This window comes from Pygoscelis adeliae, unplaced genomic scaffold (genome assembly GCF_000699105.1).
Source record: "Pygoscelis adeliae isolate BGI_AS28 unplaced genomic scaffold, ASM69910v1 Scaffold54, whole genome shotgun sequence".
Classification (NCBI taxonomy): Eukaryota; Metazoa; Chordata; class Aves; order Sphenisciformes; family Spheniscidae; genus Pygoscelis; species Pygoscelis adeliae.
Window position 1 is genome coordinate 3,604,795 of NW_008824982.1, and position 17,885 is coordinate 3,622,679.

Genomic DNA, 17,885 nt, shown 5'->3' on the forward strand with positions numbered 1-17,885 from the left:
CAAAAAATGCCAAGAAACATATCCATGAATGTCTGTCCAGGGTTGCTTGAATAATAATATACGCTTGGCATCATTTCACTTGATACTTTCTGGAACATTAGTTTTGTAAAAAGAGAGAATAAAAAAAATGTCAAAATTCTTTCATATGCAAACGACAAACAGAAGAGTACATTTGCACTGGGAGGATAGGTGGTGCAATACATGACCCAGAGAAACTGGACGCAGTGTATATTGAAATAGTAGTGTTAAGTGCTGGCCAGTAACATTTTTCATCTGACTGCTTTCTTGAAATAAACAATGAGATGTTATTGGCGTTTTGAGATGACAGACCACTTTCAGGTTGGCATAAAATAATGAATAGGCTAATTATAATTTTCTTTGGTAAAAAGAAATGCAATCCACATTTGGAACCTAGTCTGTAAGTCTAAAATCAGTTAATTAACACAGAAGATTAAAAAAACCTTAATTTGGTGATTTGCCATTTTGACCAATGCTTGGAACTAAATTTCTTATACACACTAGCTGTGTGAGAAATGACTCTTGAACTTCATTCAATAAGATCAAAGAAAGGATTATGACAAACACTTGTCTATTTCTTTCCACAACTGTAAGAATCTAGTAGGCTTTTATTCCTCTGAACATCAAATAAGGTTATGTCCTCTTTTTCTCTCAAAAAGCTATTGCAGAAGTTAGATCTGAAACTGAGATTTAACAAAGCAAAAGCCATTCTCTCTGTATTACTTTTCTGAAATAAGACTGTCCATGTAGGCTGACAGAAATCAGTCCAGGGAAAAAGAAGGTGCCAAAGCCACAGCTAATATTCAAGTCAGCAGTACAACATTTTACTGAATCTGTAAGCTGTTGTTAAATGACAAACAATTATCAATTGTCACTGTCAAAAGAAATAAACCATTAAATAAGGCTGGCTACTGAGCATACGTAGCGATGGAATGAGGAACTGAAGATAAGATTGGCTGCCTATGAAGGCAAACCCAATAGCACACTGGGTGGTTACAACCTGCTTATTGAAACATCACATCTCATGAGTAGTGTTGATTCAAAAAACAATACTTAGGATGAAATGCTTCTTGTTGTACAATGTCTTCAAGTGCTATTAATAGCTTTTCTCTCTCATATTAGGCTAATTAAATAAGCATACTTTAATTTCTGTCAGGGATTAATTTTCTTCCAGTTTTCTGAGTGTGCAAATGGTTCAGAAGGACCTAACTGACATATTTTAAGTCTGCAAGATATTTGAACCCTTAATTTACAAATAACTTTGATAAAGGCATTACTTTTTTTGTGTCCCAATTGCAGCTGAATTCATTTGTCTGCTGGATCATTCTTGCATGCTATTCACTCACAGAAGTGAATAGCTGGAGTTACAGCTTGCAGGTTACCAGCACTGAAATAATTTAGAACCTTTACTTTGTTTCATTATGAACAAATTCAGGCTTATCAAAGCCTATGCCTGCTGCTTTTCTCACCTCATTTTGCAGCACAGCTGTTTTAAACTTCCTAAAAGGATTCGAGGCTGATCAGCTGGTATTTATTGGCTTCAGAGAATATGTTAGCAGTACATACTTTTGATGCTTAAGAAAAAAAGCAATGGTTGTTATTAAACAGTTTTGGAAAATGTTTTAACCACATTTAAGAGGGTGACAAATAACTGTGCTTTAAGAGAATAAATTTTAAAGAAAGTTTCTTTCTGTTTCCTGAAGGAATGCTTCTTTTGAAAAGATCAGATTTGTAAACTTCTCAAAGAACCAGTACACTAAAAATGCTTTTGTTACTTCACTGGCTACTTGAGATTTCTTTTCTCTTTTAAGTAGTTCCCAAAAAGATGATGAGAGTGAATACGTTTTCCCAAGTGGAACTTTTTTACTTCTGAAGGTGAAGGAAATAGGAGAGCAAAGCACAAAATATACTGCATTCTCCAAGCCCGAAATTCCAAAAAGATTTTCAGGAATCCCAGCTAAGCAAATGTAATATCCTGGAGCATCAGTGCTATGGAGCAGGCAATCTAAAGCAAAAGCTGGGTAGTTAGGATGAGGCTTGCTGCCTCTTTTTACCAAGCTGCTTCCCATGTCTTTCTCAAGAAGACAACAGAAACTTTGGAGAATCAGTAGAAGTTTCCTCCCCTTCTGCTGTCTGTTGGTTCTGTTTTTTCTAACTGGCAGCGCCAATTTTCAACCATTCATGTGGTAAACTTCAAAAAAACCCCAAAACAACAACAAGAAAATGAAAGGAATTTAACTATTAGTCTCACTCCCCTGGATACATACTCAGTTCAAGTGTTAGACAATAAAGAGAAGTTGTGAAATACAAATGCAAAGGACAAGGGAATTGATTGTCTGTCCTAATTAAATTCTATCACCTGAGAGTGTGTTCACTGTTTTGTAATGTTAAGCCCACGTGCTTTTAATGACCTGTGCCTTCTATTCAGATGAAGAGAATACACTTCCCTTTTATCTTCCTCAGATATTTTGTTTCTTATTCAGCATCTTATCGAGTTAATCTTTTCACATACATTAAGAAGTGCAAGGCCTTAATTACTCTGTTTTTCATAAGACCAGTAATATACAACAGAAACTATGAAAACCCATAGGGTCTAATACATGCCTAGCTGACAGCAATGTGCCGCTCTAGGACCAACATGTAAATGATTTTCATACAATATTGGGAATAGGTGAAGATGTTTGTTAATCAAGCCTTATAGCAGTCTCTAAAATATAAAACATGCCCCTTTCTAAGGGATACTGCAGTCAAATTTAAATGACGTGTCTGAGGACATTGTGCACTCTCAAATGTGAGCAGTGGTATAGAGTATGGGAAAGAACAATTCAGTCCTGGGACAATGCTCCTGTGTGTATGCACATCGCACCCCACTCCTTGGAGGTTTCCATCTTATCCTCAGAAAACTCTGAGTAGTCCCTGTGGGACAACCACATCTTGGCAGGGAGAAAGGGCAGTGCAATTCCTGAATTTCCATTATTAAGATGCTGCAATCTTTTTTGTTTTCTATCCCAAAGAGAGCTAAAAGAAGTAGGGGGTGTAATTAAACATGAGGTAAAGTGGTGAAAAAGGAAATCTCATACTGACTCCTCTGCTCTAACCAACGTGAAGCTCTAGCCTCACTCGTGGGGTTGCACTGAGAAACAAACATACATTTGCCTGTCTCCTAGTTGTGAGAGATAGGAGGGGGGAATAGATATAAGTAAATGATATTCTTCTCTTAATTGCTTGTTTTTAAAACATCTTGCTAGCATGCTTTTGACTTGTTAGCATACTTCTGACTATAAGGTTTCCCTTGGAATCTGTGGAAGGTCTCTGGTTACTTCAAATCCAAAATGGTTAATGTCACAATTACTGGCTCACAGTAAGTTCATTACGTAGTGATAGCTGAAATAATTTTTCCCTTCCCCCCCCCCCCCCCTTTTTACATTCTTACATGATGAGTCACACATATTTATGTAGCTCCAGGCAAATACAAGAACTTAAATGAAAAACCGAGCCCAAACCCTCTTCTCTCCTGGTTAAAATTGCTCAGCTTCAGTAAGCCCAATGGTAGAGTGGATTTTTTTTTACCATTTTAGGCAGGAAATTTTTCCAATAACATAACTTTATTCTAACCATATGAAGCAATCTATCTAGTGTGAAACTAAATGCAATTATCTACTGTGTCTATGAAACACTTGAACATGAAACAATGACTTTTGTATGGAGTAATTTAATTTCAAATGCAAAAGGGATTAAAATATACTTTCCTGATTGAAATCCCCCATTTTTTTTTTGCAATACTCAGTATCTTGAGTCAATCTTCCTCAGCAGAAAAATGTAAATCTTAAATTTAAGTTAAACTTATCAATTTTTTTTTCCTCAAAACCAGTTACATTTTTTACCCCTACTTGTACATTTCTTTGGGCTTTTACAGAGAAAGCAAGAAACAGACTACCAATTTTCAGCTTTAATTCATTAATGGTCAGTTTTCTCCTATTTATTCCTGGGCCAGCATTGTTTTTCCCTCTACTATTGAGCTGTTCATATTTTGTGAGGAAGAGTCACATCCCTTTTCAGCCTTTGTTTTACTATATTAAATAAGCCAACTTTTTTTTCATATGATAGGTTTACTCTTTCCTTATTTATCCTAAACTACAAATTCCTTCATTATATGTATTGTAAAAGTCTTTTCTGAGAAACCCTAGGATTTATAGTTTTTTAAAGCTTATGGTACACTAGGAATGGAGTCATTGTTTTCCTCCTAAATGTTCTTGTATGCTAATGTCTTCTTTGTTGTTGTGTAAGAATTTGGGAAACTAATATGAAACAGTGATTCATACAGATGTTCCCAGGTATTCCTAATCTGATTAAACTAAAGCTTATCACATCTCTTACCAGGCTTTGTTGTCCTCCACTTACCTGCAATATCTTTCATCCCAGTAGCTGTAGAAATGTTATCTATTATGTGTTCAAACTTACTGTCTAAACAGTAGCAAAAAATTCACCAGAGCAACTAACTCTCTCCATACTCTTCAGAGAGCTCTAAAGCAAACTATTTAAGCACAGTTAAACTAAAAAGTCATGCTCTTAACTGTTGGCTTGAGTGAACCACAGAAATTACAGTGCCCTGAGTATGACATATTGCTCAAAATTAGACCTGCCAATGTAATCATGCGTACTGGAGAAACTGCTCTGTATGGCTTGCTAACAATTCCCCAAAAAATCAAAATTTCCAAAAAGCTAACGGATAGATTAGTTATTACCATGATGATTTTTGTTGTAATGATTTACCTGCCCTTTTTTTTTTTTTTTTTTTTAAATTGCCTCACATTCACCTTGATCTAATTTCTGGCTGTCCAGAAGTGCTTAGAGGTTAAAAGAACCTATAATAAATATTTACCCAAAGGTATATCCATATTTTCTGCATGTTCATTCAGAAAGACCGTTCCAGAAATCTAAAAAAAAACCCCAAACCCTTCTGTAATTAAGCCAAAAGTTTCTATACCTAGTTTGACTGGCTAAAATATATTTCGCTCTCTAATGTCTGCGATCACAAGCGATCTTTTGCCTGATGTTAACTATATGAAAATATTTGTTTCTTACACTGAGGATTCTTGAAATAATGGATTTACAAATAGAAACAAACTATGCTTTGGAGCAGCCTACTTACAAATAATTTTTGTTTTGTTTCTCTACCAGGCATAAAAGTATTTTGACCTTGAACAGAAGAATTAAATAAATATATAAAGGTTTACTTGAATATAAGATTTTATGATTGCTACTATGGGTGAACAAGCATAATTAGTCTCATTCTATATTTGAGCACTGAGTCTAAATGTTTGTAAACTAAGTAACGTGGACATTTTAGCTTTAAGTACAGAAGACAGAAAATAAGGCTATGCTCTCCAATATGTGCAAAAGCAATCTCTAACAGCACTATGATGGGGGATAATATAATGCAAGTTAACATTATCCAACAGAACGAGATATACGACGCATATCATGAAGCGCTGAAGACAGGGATGTAGTTTACAAGTTTGTGTTGGAGTTTTACAGCTTACAAGTAAAAATAAGATGTTTAAAAAAAAAAAGGGAAAGAAAAATTGTTGTTTTGGGAAGAGATCTGTGACATCTGTCCTTTATCTTGCAATCATTCTAGAGAGAAAGCACGTAATCTTGTAATAAAGCCTACAGGAGCTGCTAAAAACCTCTCTTTATCAGCAAATTTATTTGACAACCAGTAATAAGGAGAGTTAAGTTTATATTTTGTTATTTTACTATGCAAACATATGCTATATGTAATAAATATATTACCTTTCATAATTTTAATGTGGTTGTTTAAAAAGAAAAATCAAATTGAGGAGCAAGTATTTAATGGGCCTGTTTTTATCAGTGCATTTTATCTAATAGTTTACAATAATTTATATGTCATTATGTGTCAGTAATTGGCATGGTATTTTAAAGAAAGACTTTGCATCTGGCATAGGCTGTACTGAGCACTGGAGTTTAATGTCAAGAAAGATGCAATAAAACAGAGAAAACTAAAGAGAGCCTTTCCCTCTTCTAATAAATCCAGACAGAGAGTCCTGTTTTTATTCCAGTGACATCAGAGCACTGGACTGATACCAAGCCATTCTGAAAAATGCCTTTAAGAAACATCTCTCTGCAGACACGAGATGTAAGAACACAACTTATAAGAATACATTTTAGTACAATGATCAAATAAATAAGCAATTAAACATTTTCCCCACAAACTAGAATCAGAACAGCTTACGTTGTTATTTGATTTATGGGCATGAATTGAAATTTCCTACAAAACAAGCCATTGTGTCTACTTTTACAAGCTAACAAGCAGCGTGTGATTGTTTCTTCTATTTCTTAAGGGATATAAAAAGTCTCATTTAAAATACTTTGTTTATTGCATGTCACATTTCATTCCATATGTGCTTATGCTGGGCTGTATCATATCAAGTTGACTTCTAACTGCAACATAAAACAGAGCAAGACAATAGGCTAATATCTACCAACTTCTCCCTTTAGTTATGTGCTTTCCCACTAGATGTAAGCTTCGATTTAGTTTCATCTACGTCGGGAGGACAACTTTGGGTGCATTTGTTAAGAGAGTTAGGCTATACTCACACAGCTTCTGCTGGCTTCGACGTAAAGGCTGAGATAGGTGCCACCCCTAGTGCTCATGAGCACTCTCTGCTGGAAGTTATATCAACCCCTCATTTTCACACGCAGTTTGCTTCCTAATCCATTTTAACCAAATGAGTTGGGTTAGCAAAGACTTGTTGCTTAAACTAATTTGTCTGATTTTTCTGAAACACTTCATAGGGCTTTCAAAAATGCAGTGCAGCTGAAAATGGTGACGTCCCAAAGGGAAACAGGGACACAGCTGTTTTGGGAAGGTACTGTGCTAATGCAGCTGTAGGCTATGAAGGAAGAAGGTATCTAAGAGGTTGTGAATGCCCACTAGGTACACAAGTGCTTCAGAAATCCGATCACATGCATATTTACATAAATTAACACAATTACACATTTGTGTTCTGACGCAAATACTTCCTTCAATGGGAATATAGGTAGATGCTTAAATACTTTTGTGACGAACCATGAAGGTTCCTTGACAGACAAAAGAAATTGAAGAAAGTACCATTGTCCAGAAGTCTATGTTGTTTTCTACAGTCCAGCATATAAGGTGATAACACAGTACAAGCATTACTTGTCTTAAAAATTGTCTTTTAACTTTTTTTTTCTAAATAAAGGAAGATAAAACCCTTAAACCCTAGGAGACCAGCCAACAGATACAAAACTTTCCTTAACCACATTGTTTTTTCTTTTTTTGTTATTATTCAACTGGCTGTTGCAGTAGGGGATGGGGGGGAACTTGTCTGGTTTTTTTAAGAAAGTGTTTGTGTGTGTGGGGTGTAAATATTTTTATTACCACAGGCCCTGTTCCCCATTTCACAATAAAATATTCCTTGTGCATAACTCCATGGACATGCCTTTGAAATTGCAATCATCCGAGAGCAAAAACTAACATGAATCAACTGCATTTTAAATCCACCTCTACTGAATATGGAAGTTATCGCCAATGTAAGGGGATTCATATATCACTTGCAGCATACGTTCACTGTTTCACACTGGTAGGTGGCTTGCCTCACTTCCCCCCCCCCCCCCCCCCCCAAATGCCTGTGTCAATTTACAGTTCAAAAGAAACCACACTATTAGGATTCTTTTCAGCTTGTCTTTATTTTTAGTTTTAGACTAACTAATGCCTTGTAACACAGCAAAACGAATTCCAGACATGAATTTTGTACACACGTTTTTCTTATTTTCTGTTCATATTTGCTCTTTCTAGTAGTAACCAGTTTTTCTTTTTAGAGGTTCATCAGTTCACAGGAGATTTTAAGCTGTTAAAGATGGGATGATGCTTAGAAAGTTTATATACAAAGATGTCTGCTTCCCTACAGGATCATGCTGATCTTGTTGGAATAGTCCCTCAAATGGCTCTCACTATTACAGTAAAAGTATTAAGAATAATGACAGCCATATTGCTAGTGGTGCATTATTATAATTTTGAAGGATAATCATCCTGTAATAAATGTGGCTCATCAATACAGCTACCAAGAAGACCAAAAATGATCTTACATGATCTTGCATGATCTTGCAAAATGTAGGGTCTGGATTCTATTTTGTTCCTCCTTTCAAAATGAAATAAATTTGGAAAAAAATATTTTCAAATTTTTCTCTGTCTCTGGCGCACCTATAATATTATATTTTGTATCAAAGTTTGGGCAACCATAATTAAATTAGCATTAAAAAAAAGGTCATTCCTTCATAACTCAAGCCAACCCCAGAATGCTTACTATTTTTCCTAGCCTAAAAAGTTCACTGAATTCTTCCCATTCCAGCTTCTTCCAAGCAAGAATGGAATTAGTTTTAAAAGTCCAAAGAAATGAGAATCTCAAGCTGTGAGTAGCTGAATAAAGAATTCTTCAAACGGGACGAGTGAGCTTAAATGTCATTGAAACACATGGTGAAACAGTTTTCATGATGTGCCTGATTCCAAACCCATTAAGGGGAGCTGTTCCACTGACTTCATTGCATTTGAATCAGGCCCTATAAAAGGTGCTTAAAAAAAGCTTTTAAAATCAATGCCAACTAGTAGGGGCTCCTTTCCAAATGAATGTAACCTGCTTTGTCCAAGAAAGTTAATTTATACTCGATTGGACGCCCAGTTTCACACATTTGAGTATTCCTATGAACATTCTGGGTTAGACCTTCAGCTGGCATGTATCAGTGTAATTCCATTAAGGTCTATATGTCTGTGACAATTTACATCTGGACCATACTTTTGGAGCCCATGTTCTAAATCTTTGGAGATTTTCTCATCATGCCTCACCGCATTTTTCTTGTTTGGTTTTTCAAGTATCGGTTGAAGCAAAACACCATGTCCAGGAAAACAGCCTGAACAGAACTCCTTTCTATATGTGAAGAAAGACAATGGAAATTACTTGAGAGGCACTGCATATGGAAAAAATTCAGGAGAAATCTGGATATCAAATTTTCTCCAGTAAAATTCTTCTTCCATGCAAGGGAGACTGTTAACAACCTTGAGGCAGCAGCCTTTTTTATGTATACTTTGACAAAAATATCAGCCACTCCCTTCTGATTAGTTTCACCAGGACAGATCTCTGACAGGATCAGAGTCAGTCAGCAGTGTGTGAACCTCACATGAATATCAGATTGTTGCAATGAGAGATAAAATCCTTGCACTGCAGAACACAACTTTGCTTGCCTCAAGTAGGTGGGTTTCTGTTTTTTGGGTTGGGTTTTTTTTTTTTTAATTTAATACAGCATTAATCAAAACATTGACATACTAGAAAAAATAATAAACATTCATTTTCTCTTTTCCAATTTAAAAATATGTCTAGACAAGAAATCAAAGCAGATGATTGTAACTTTTGGAAGCCAGTCCTTAACTTGTTCTAAGAAGAAGTAGTCCCATAAATACACATCTGCTTCATTCTTTACAAGTTAGGAAGCAAAGGAATAGTAAAGAGATTGTGAGTTTGAAACCAAACAAAAATTCCTGCTTTCTTAGCTATTTAAAATTCAAGTGTTAAAATTGGCTCAAATGAAAAGCATGTTGCCATAGCTTATTACAATTTCATATAAAAATATAAAAGAGGGATGGAGATGGTACAGTTATGGGATTTGTCACGTCTGCTGATGTCACAAAATTGGATGAGGTCTGGCAGAAAGCCCTTTGTGTTCAATAAGTACCAGATTTAGAGTTAATTCAACAGGAAGATGCAAGTCTTACAAAATCAACACTCTTCAGGTATGCATGATAAACTGCCTTCGGCATTAGAAGTTTAAAATGCATTTGCTGAAAATTCACTTAGGCACAGGTTCAGAAAACTTGTGACCAAATTGTATGTGTTTGAGTATCACTCGGTCAAAAAGGTGCTTGGCTTCCTTTGATAGATCTGAGTAAATATATTTTCTCTCCTACTGGCTTAATACTAAGTATGTTAAGTAGATCACTTTTGAGTTAATTATTTACAGACCTTTCGTTTTCTGTCCAAATTATTACAGCAATCTAATTTACGTGTATTTTAAGCTGCAAAAAATGTAATTATGACACCGAAAAGAGTTTTCATTAAAGCAATTTGCTTAAATGACATGGAGAAGTTGTAAGAGTTGGGATGTATTTGTATTTCAGTAAATAATTTGCAATCCTATTAATTATTTGCAAGTGAGAAATCACACAGCAAATAACTTTAAACTATAAGCTTACAAAATATTTTTAAATAAAAAATACTTTAATAAAAAATAAAACACACTTGCTGGGAATCACAGTATATGTAGACGCCCTCTGTCACTCTGCACAATGACCCTTCTCATCCCCTCGGAGAGCTGTTTACTCCTATATCTCCTAAAGATATCTGCTTTCCCCTCCACAGGTGAAGAAGTGCTGTAGGCTGGGCTTACCTAGCATTTGATATCGTACTTCACGGCGTATTAGTCCTTCAACAGGGAAGATGGGAATTAGCACAGAAAGTGCAGAGTGCACACACACAAAGAAAAAAAAAAAAGGGGGTGTCAGTGGGGTTAGAAAAGGAGTTTTTCTGAATGACTATATGGCAGACCTAAAGGGACCTTAACTACCCCATCAACATTGGGCAAGGAGACACCTCCTCCCATACAAAGGGACGGGATCACAGTGACCCCAGTCAGGACAGGCCAGCAAAAAGCTGTCAGTGCAAGTGAGGTAAGGCAGCAGTGCAGACTCACGGTATTATGGTAGATGATGTTTTCCAAGCAGGCCCCTAACGTGTTAGACATTTTCAGAAGCCTGAGTGGGCTTAAGACAAGTGACATAATTGTGTCTTAGAGTACTGTGTTTTCCATTCAGTAAATTTGTTTCTAGATTGCTTTCCAAACACAGAAACTTTCATTAGTACTGTCACTGCCTGTGTCTACAAGGATGTGACCTTCACCTCCTAAGCTCACTGTTGTCAAGCAGGGTAAGTTTCTGTAATAGTCTTTCTTCGCTCAATTCCCTTATTTGTAAGGGAATCATGGTATTTCAATTTATTATTCACTTAGTCTTATAGTAATTGAGTTTCTTTTGTTAACCTTCTCCAAACACTGCATACTGAGTCTCACAATACGCTTCAGTGTGTCCCGACTTACACATCTGATCAACACTTCCATTTTAAAGGTGACTCTGCTGAAACCACAAGCTACTGCTAGCTCAATCCTTATTATTAAATACAGTTTTGAAATAAAACTCTACCCAGTAGCCACCTCTAATCTGCAGGTGTTTTTTCCTTTTTCACAATTTCTCTCTACATCGTTAAAATGGTTCTGAGCAGCTAAATGGGGAGAGAAAAATCACAAAAACTGATGAGAGAGGAAAAGGCAAAGATAAGCTCTGGAAACTTTCTGGAAGCAAATCTGGGAATTCATGAAGGTGTGTGAGGCAGGTGAAGAGCTGAAGAAAAACATGTGGTGTGGGGTTTTTTGTTTGTTTGGTTTGTTGTTTTTTTGTTTTTTTTTTTTCTACATATGGTTTCCAGCATGAATCTTGTTCATGCAGAAGGCATCTGCGGGGTAGACGTAGGAAACTGCTCCTGCTCACTGCCTAGCCTTCCAGGGACTTAGACTGTGGCTTCCCGGAACTCAAATCTGAGATAATTTTAGGTGTAGATATTCAATGAATCAAGGTGTGTTGGAGAGTTCCACAGTGAGTTGAGATGTCCATACCAATGCAATCATTGTCACTCAGCCCCACAGACGTGATTTTCAACCTGCCAGTTCCTTTATGTACTTGTAAAGTTGCACTAACAAATATACCTTCCCATATCCAGCAGTGCAAACACTTGCACCCACACTTGACCTGCTATTCAGCAGCACCAGTACACAAGTGGGAGATCTGGCATTCAAACATTCACTAAGAAATAATACCACATGTTTGCGCAGGTGTTGGAGTCAGTCAAATCTGTAGCCATATGCACATGAAGGAGCAGTTTTGTACACACATAGCTTCAAAGGCCAAGAAAAGACTTGGCTTCAAATATAGTCCTTACTACTTCAGCACTAACATAATTTCATTTACTTACATAAACTTAATTGATGGCATAGCCTGGGGATGGAAAGACATAAAACAATTGCAAAATATTTTAAAAGGTCTTATAATGCATGCTGGCTAGAAACAGTAATGTGCATTTTGTATTATAAAGCAGTCTGCCTTTTTTCATCTCTCTATACTCTTTGGGAGTAAATAAACTCGTAAGTCCATTATATGTACTTATAACAGCCCACTTAGTGAACATAATCACTCAGAAGCTGAGACAAGTCAAGACACTGCTCATCTATTACAGATTTACCTAGCATGGACTCCTTTATGGAAACTGGTTGCTATGTATGTTTTCTTAACTCTACTTAATAACAAGAAATACTGTTTATAAAAATAACAACAACATTTTTGGTCTACAGATGAACCTTCTTGAAAGGACACAATGTTTTTCAGCACCATAAATGAGCTCTGAGTAGAAGTTAGTTTTCAAAGGGAATTGCGGTTCCAGTCACACGTCCGCCTTATTGTAAATACCAGCCCCACCAAACCCAAACTCTACATCTAAATAGCCTTGCCTTTCTTTAGCAAATGGAGGTGAGGGTCCAGATGAAAATGGAATGCAGATCTTGCTATATCAATGTCATAGTTTTCATTATCTCTACTTCAAAAATTTCCCCCTTCATTTATGTAACCAGTCAGCGGGTACTAGCCCATGTGGAAAGTGTACTCCTGCCAAACCAAATGACTCAAAAAGGTCTCAGCTCTATTCTCCCGCTGCATGTTCAACTTCAGTGTAGCTCCAGTGATTTTGAGGAGAAACTTTCCTACAGGGAGGAGAACAATCTTACTATAAGTGATCACCTCACACACTCAGGTGTGTATTTGGAAAGAAAGATGTGTGTGTGAACATGTATATGTGTGTGTATGCATTTCACATGCACATGCATGTGCTTCTGTGAGAAGCTGCTGGAAGCTTCCCCTATGTCCGATAGAGCCAATGCCAGCCAGCTCCAAGGCAGACCTACCGCTGGCCACAAATGCACAGAGAAATGCAAAAAGTGGAGCGATTGGGAAAGAAAAGAGAGGAGAGGGGGATTAGCAAGCTGCTTGCTAGGAAAGTTGTTTGCTAGGTACCGTACAGCTTGTGATTAGTAAGAAGGAAAAGGATGAGAAACCTAGATGTCAGGAAGAGGCAGGTCTATATGACTGTGCTGATTATAGACACAAACTTTTTAATGAACATGCTTTTATTACTCTACGGGACTTTTAACACTAGATATAGGCTAAAGAAAAAATCCTACTTTGCTCAGTAGTCAAGGAGTGAAGACAAGAAGGTACTGTTTTAGAGTTAATTTTAATCAAGTAGCAAGGCCTTTATAGAAAAGAAACTCATGAGAAATATCCTCAGATATAAAGATTAGTGCATTTAAATTAAATGAATGGATAAACAAAAGTAGGTCAATGATAAAGAATATATTTATTACTTCAAAGGGTACATTTTGAGAAGTTAAAGGAATAATTAGTTCAGAGGCAGGACAATTTAGGGACAAATGCAGAGGACAAATTCAATAGAGATTCCTTTAAATAAGGGATGGACACAAACACACAAAAAAAATCTGTATGTTGCCTCCAAATTGAGAAAAATCTTTTAAGAGAAGGCTCCACATCCTCACAACCAAATAAAAAAAAAAAAAAATGAAAGAAAAGAAAAGACTTGGCACAGAGAAAATGCAACAACAAAAAGAATTAGGTTGTAATTTAGAACATAAAAATAAAAAAAATTCTTTGTCCATAAACAAAAAGAACAAAAAAAGCACAAGTGAGGTCATGCATACAAAGAGGCTGGTGCTGAGATTAAGGCTAATCTACAGATGGCCTCCATGATACTTTGCTTTCAGTTTCAAAAAGAGCAAATATAATTGGTCCAAGGGTTCCCTTCAAATAAATAAGCAAAACTACATAAAAACCATCTTTTTTGTACCATCTACCCAAAGGCCAGACAAGCCACAACTATGACTATCCAGTATAGCTTTCCATGTAACAAATCAGATTACCAAGACTCAGTTTAAATGATCTGAAATCCTTCAGTAAGGTCTGTGAATGAGGACTGAATTTCAATGCAGGTAACACTCAAGAGGACTGAAGAAAGCAAGTTTAAGTCTTATAGGTAAAAAGGAGGAATAAAGACCTGAAAATTACAGCACAGTCAGCCTAATGATAGTAACTAGCAAGATACTGAAACATGTAATTAAACAATCAATTTGTAAATGCTTAAAGGTGAGGGGAAACAGCAGACTTAAATTTGTCAAGAGCATATCATGTTACATTAGTTTAATTTCCTTCTTTCAAAGGGAGTGACCCATCAGATGAAGAAGTTAGAGACACAAGATATCTTGACTTTAGTAAGGTTTTTGACACTCCCTTTTGATATCCTATGAGGAAATTTGAAACATATGGCCTATAATAAATTATTACAAGATATGTGTAAAGCTGATCTAAAAAAATACTTAAAGATAATCATCAGTTATTCAAGACAAACTAAGAAGATATCCAGAAGGAGGATGAACAGTACATGTCTGAAAATGATTTTGTGGAGACCAATGTGATATGAAAATTTTATTATAATTCAACAAAGAATTTTGACAATGGGGAAAATGCTGAAGCATTTTGTTTCATCACTTTCTAGATTAAATATTCTGCTTAGGAAATGCTAAAATAGTTGCATTAAGGTTTTCTAAAATCACTTTCATGTTTGAAAAATTAGTATGAATATGTCTTAAAAGATTATAAAACATTAAAAAATCTAAAACAAAACAAATGGTGTCATGTTGCATTTCTGTCATCCAAACAAAAATATTTTCCCCCATACTTTAAAACATAAATAAATTGGAGAGGATTCAAATGTTGTTATAACAAGACTGATGATCAGTTGGTTTCATATTCCCAAGAAAAACAGAAAAAATAATCAGCTTAACTTTTAGTGAGCAAGAGTTGGATTAAAGAGTAAACAGGCCTTTGTAACTATACAGAGAGCTAAACACTGGAACAAGACAGCTAAAAATGTCATTGGCGTTTTCTGAAAGATAGATCAGAAAACAAACAGTGAACGTGGACGGTCTCTCTGTGTCATTCAGACTTTAAGTGAAAGCATGAATCCGATGACATCTTGAGATCCTCTTGTCCAGTCCTGTATCCCTGCTTAGTCTTAGCTCTGTTGACAGTGAATGCAGCGGTGTCAACGTGTTATGCTGTCACCATCCTCTCCAGGGATATCAGGGTCAGAAGGTAGGCTTCATGATGTTGAGTGTACATCTTTTGGGTCAAGATCATAATATGCATTTCAGTTACTACAAAAAGCTATAGATATCTGGTGCATTATAAATATTTAAAATTAATCAAGCCCTGTTAGTTACAGAGATGGAAATGTGGGTCTCTTGACAGGGTAGAAAGCAAAAAACCAAGATTCTGAGAGACCTCATGTGTAGTTAAATGCTAAAAAAGTTGTTCTGATCAATAATGTTGAGTTTCTTTCTGTACACTTAGCAGTCTCTTCTGTAAACATCCATAGCATAAAGCAAAACCCTGCAATAACTGAGAATTTCTACATACAGCATATCAGTTCATTAGAGCTGGAAGAAATTTTTTTTGCCAAAGTACTCTGTTTTAGTAAATCCAAAATGTTTCATGAAGACACAGTCAGACAGATAGCTGTGTCAGAACTAAAGAGAGAGAGAGAGAAGATGAGCATAAAAGAGACTATAGCTTTGTAACTATAGTGTGATGTACAATATAAAAGAATCAAGTTTGGGTTGGCTTGGGGTAACGTGGAAAGAACCGTGCTTTTTAGTAATCAAACAGACCCAGGATTTGAACAATCAGTTCAGTTACAGTTAGAAGCATCAAACAGATTCAAAGATTTTGGGGTTTTTGGCCTACAGTGAAACAAAATTTAGAACCCTTTAAAAGTTGCCTAAATTTAAATTCTATATTTGTGATCAGTACCTTGTGGAAGTCCATACTTCTATGTAGAGGAAAACCCCTCTTTCCTCCTTAGAAAAGAAAAATTGTCTACCATCATTGCCTGCCTCCAGTTGCCTCTGTCTAGTCCCATTTGTTGAATTCCAAAAGGTATTTGACTGAATGAGATCAAGAAGAAATTAGGGGGAGCCATATTATGTGTCTGAGTGGCTTGGCAAAGAGTTTGCAGCTAATTGAGATATTTTACTGGCTAAGATGCTCTGGCCTCTTGCCCAGTCATCGGACCCCTTGGAATAAGCAGTAAGATCATTAGTGTTCAGGTTTAATACCAGCTGACCTTTGAACCCCTCTTTTTCTGAGACTAAAAAGAATTGCCTGGTCCCTGTAGCATGGGAGAGTGACACTTTAATTCTGCTGTTTTTCGTTTCTTCGCTTTTTGACATGTACTGCTTCTTTTTCTTTTTCTTTTTTTTTTTCACAGATGACTGACTGACCTGTAAATGGCGATTAAATAATTTCTTTAACAACTTCAGTGGATTTCTGGCCTTACTTGTTGCCTTCATGTAGGTACTGCAGGTGCTCCAGACTTAAAACCCCTAAGATCTATTATCACTTTTTTCTTTTCTGGGTCTTGGGTATGAGTTGGGGATATAAAAATCAACGTAATATGCATATACAAGTTATATGTGTGGATCTACATTCCACTGTCTATGGTAATTGTTTCTTTAGTCTTTTTTTCCACATATGTCTGCCAATAATACTTTTCAGTATTTGGTTCTTCCTCCTTGTTATGCTAACTGTGATACTGTATGTACTGCTCAGAGATTCCGGTTGCAAGGGTATTAGAAAGCACTAAGAAAATCACCAAGTTGAATACAGACAAAACTCCGAGCTGATTATTTTAGATTTTTTTTTCCTTGCCCTACTGGTTTCATAACCAGGGATTCTTCTTTGATGACTCTTCCTTCTGACTTAGAAAACCACATTCCTCCATCACAATTAGATCTGAGCAGTGTAAAGAACAATGTTGTTCTTTTAATGTCTGCTGACACCCAATACCATTTTCTTCCTTCCATAGAGAATCCTGTGCTAAGGAACCCAACTCACATTCTCTACAGTCTGAAGTAGCAGCGTAGAGTAGTCACCTTTCTTTAGCCTAGAGCCAGACTTCATGCTGTACCTGTCCTGTGCAATACTTCAGTCAGTAGAGCCTTTCTGGTTAGCCTGTGTTTAGAAACTTCAGTTGTCTCCATAGTGACTTTCACAATCGCATTTTCTCTGGCAAACAGGAAATCATATTTTTTTTTGTCCAGCTCAATGACTCTTGAATGTTTGTTTCTGCATAATAGGTGAGATTCAACATGACAATCAGCTTGAGATGGACTTGAGCCCTTACAGGTAATGTGGATGCAGACCCCCACACCATCTTCTCAGAGGTGCCTGGCCTGTCCGTGGGGTTATTATATAGGCAAGGCAGGTAACATCATTGTCTTCTTCTGACATGCTCATGTAAAGTGATAGTAGCAATGGTATCTGTAGGGACCCTTCTCCAGAAGATGGTGTTGGATCAAGTCCTACAAGGGACGTGGCAGAGGAGCACGTAGTTTGTAGATACTGATCAAGCTTGGGTGCTGAGTCTGCAATCTCTGCCTGTCAGCACTGGAACATTATTGGCATGTGCAGGGGCAAAATCTCTAATGCTAATCTCTTGAGGAACATTAAAGTTAAACAAGGAAATGACAAAAGTGATTAAAACCTACCTACCTATACTTCTTTATGTTCCACTTAATGTTAAGTTATGACCCACCTGTGTTGC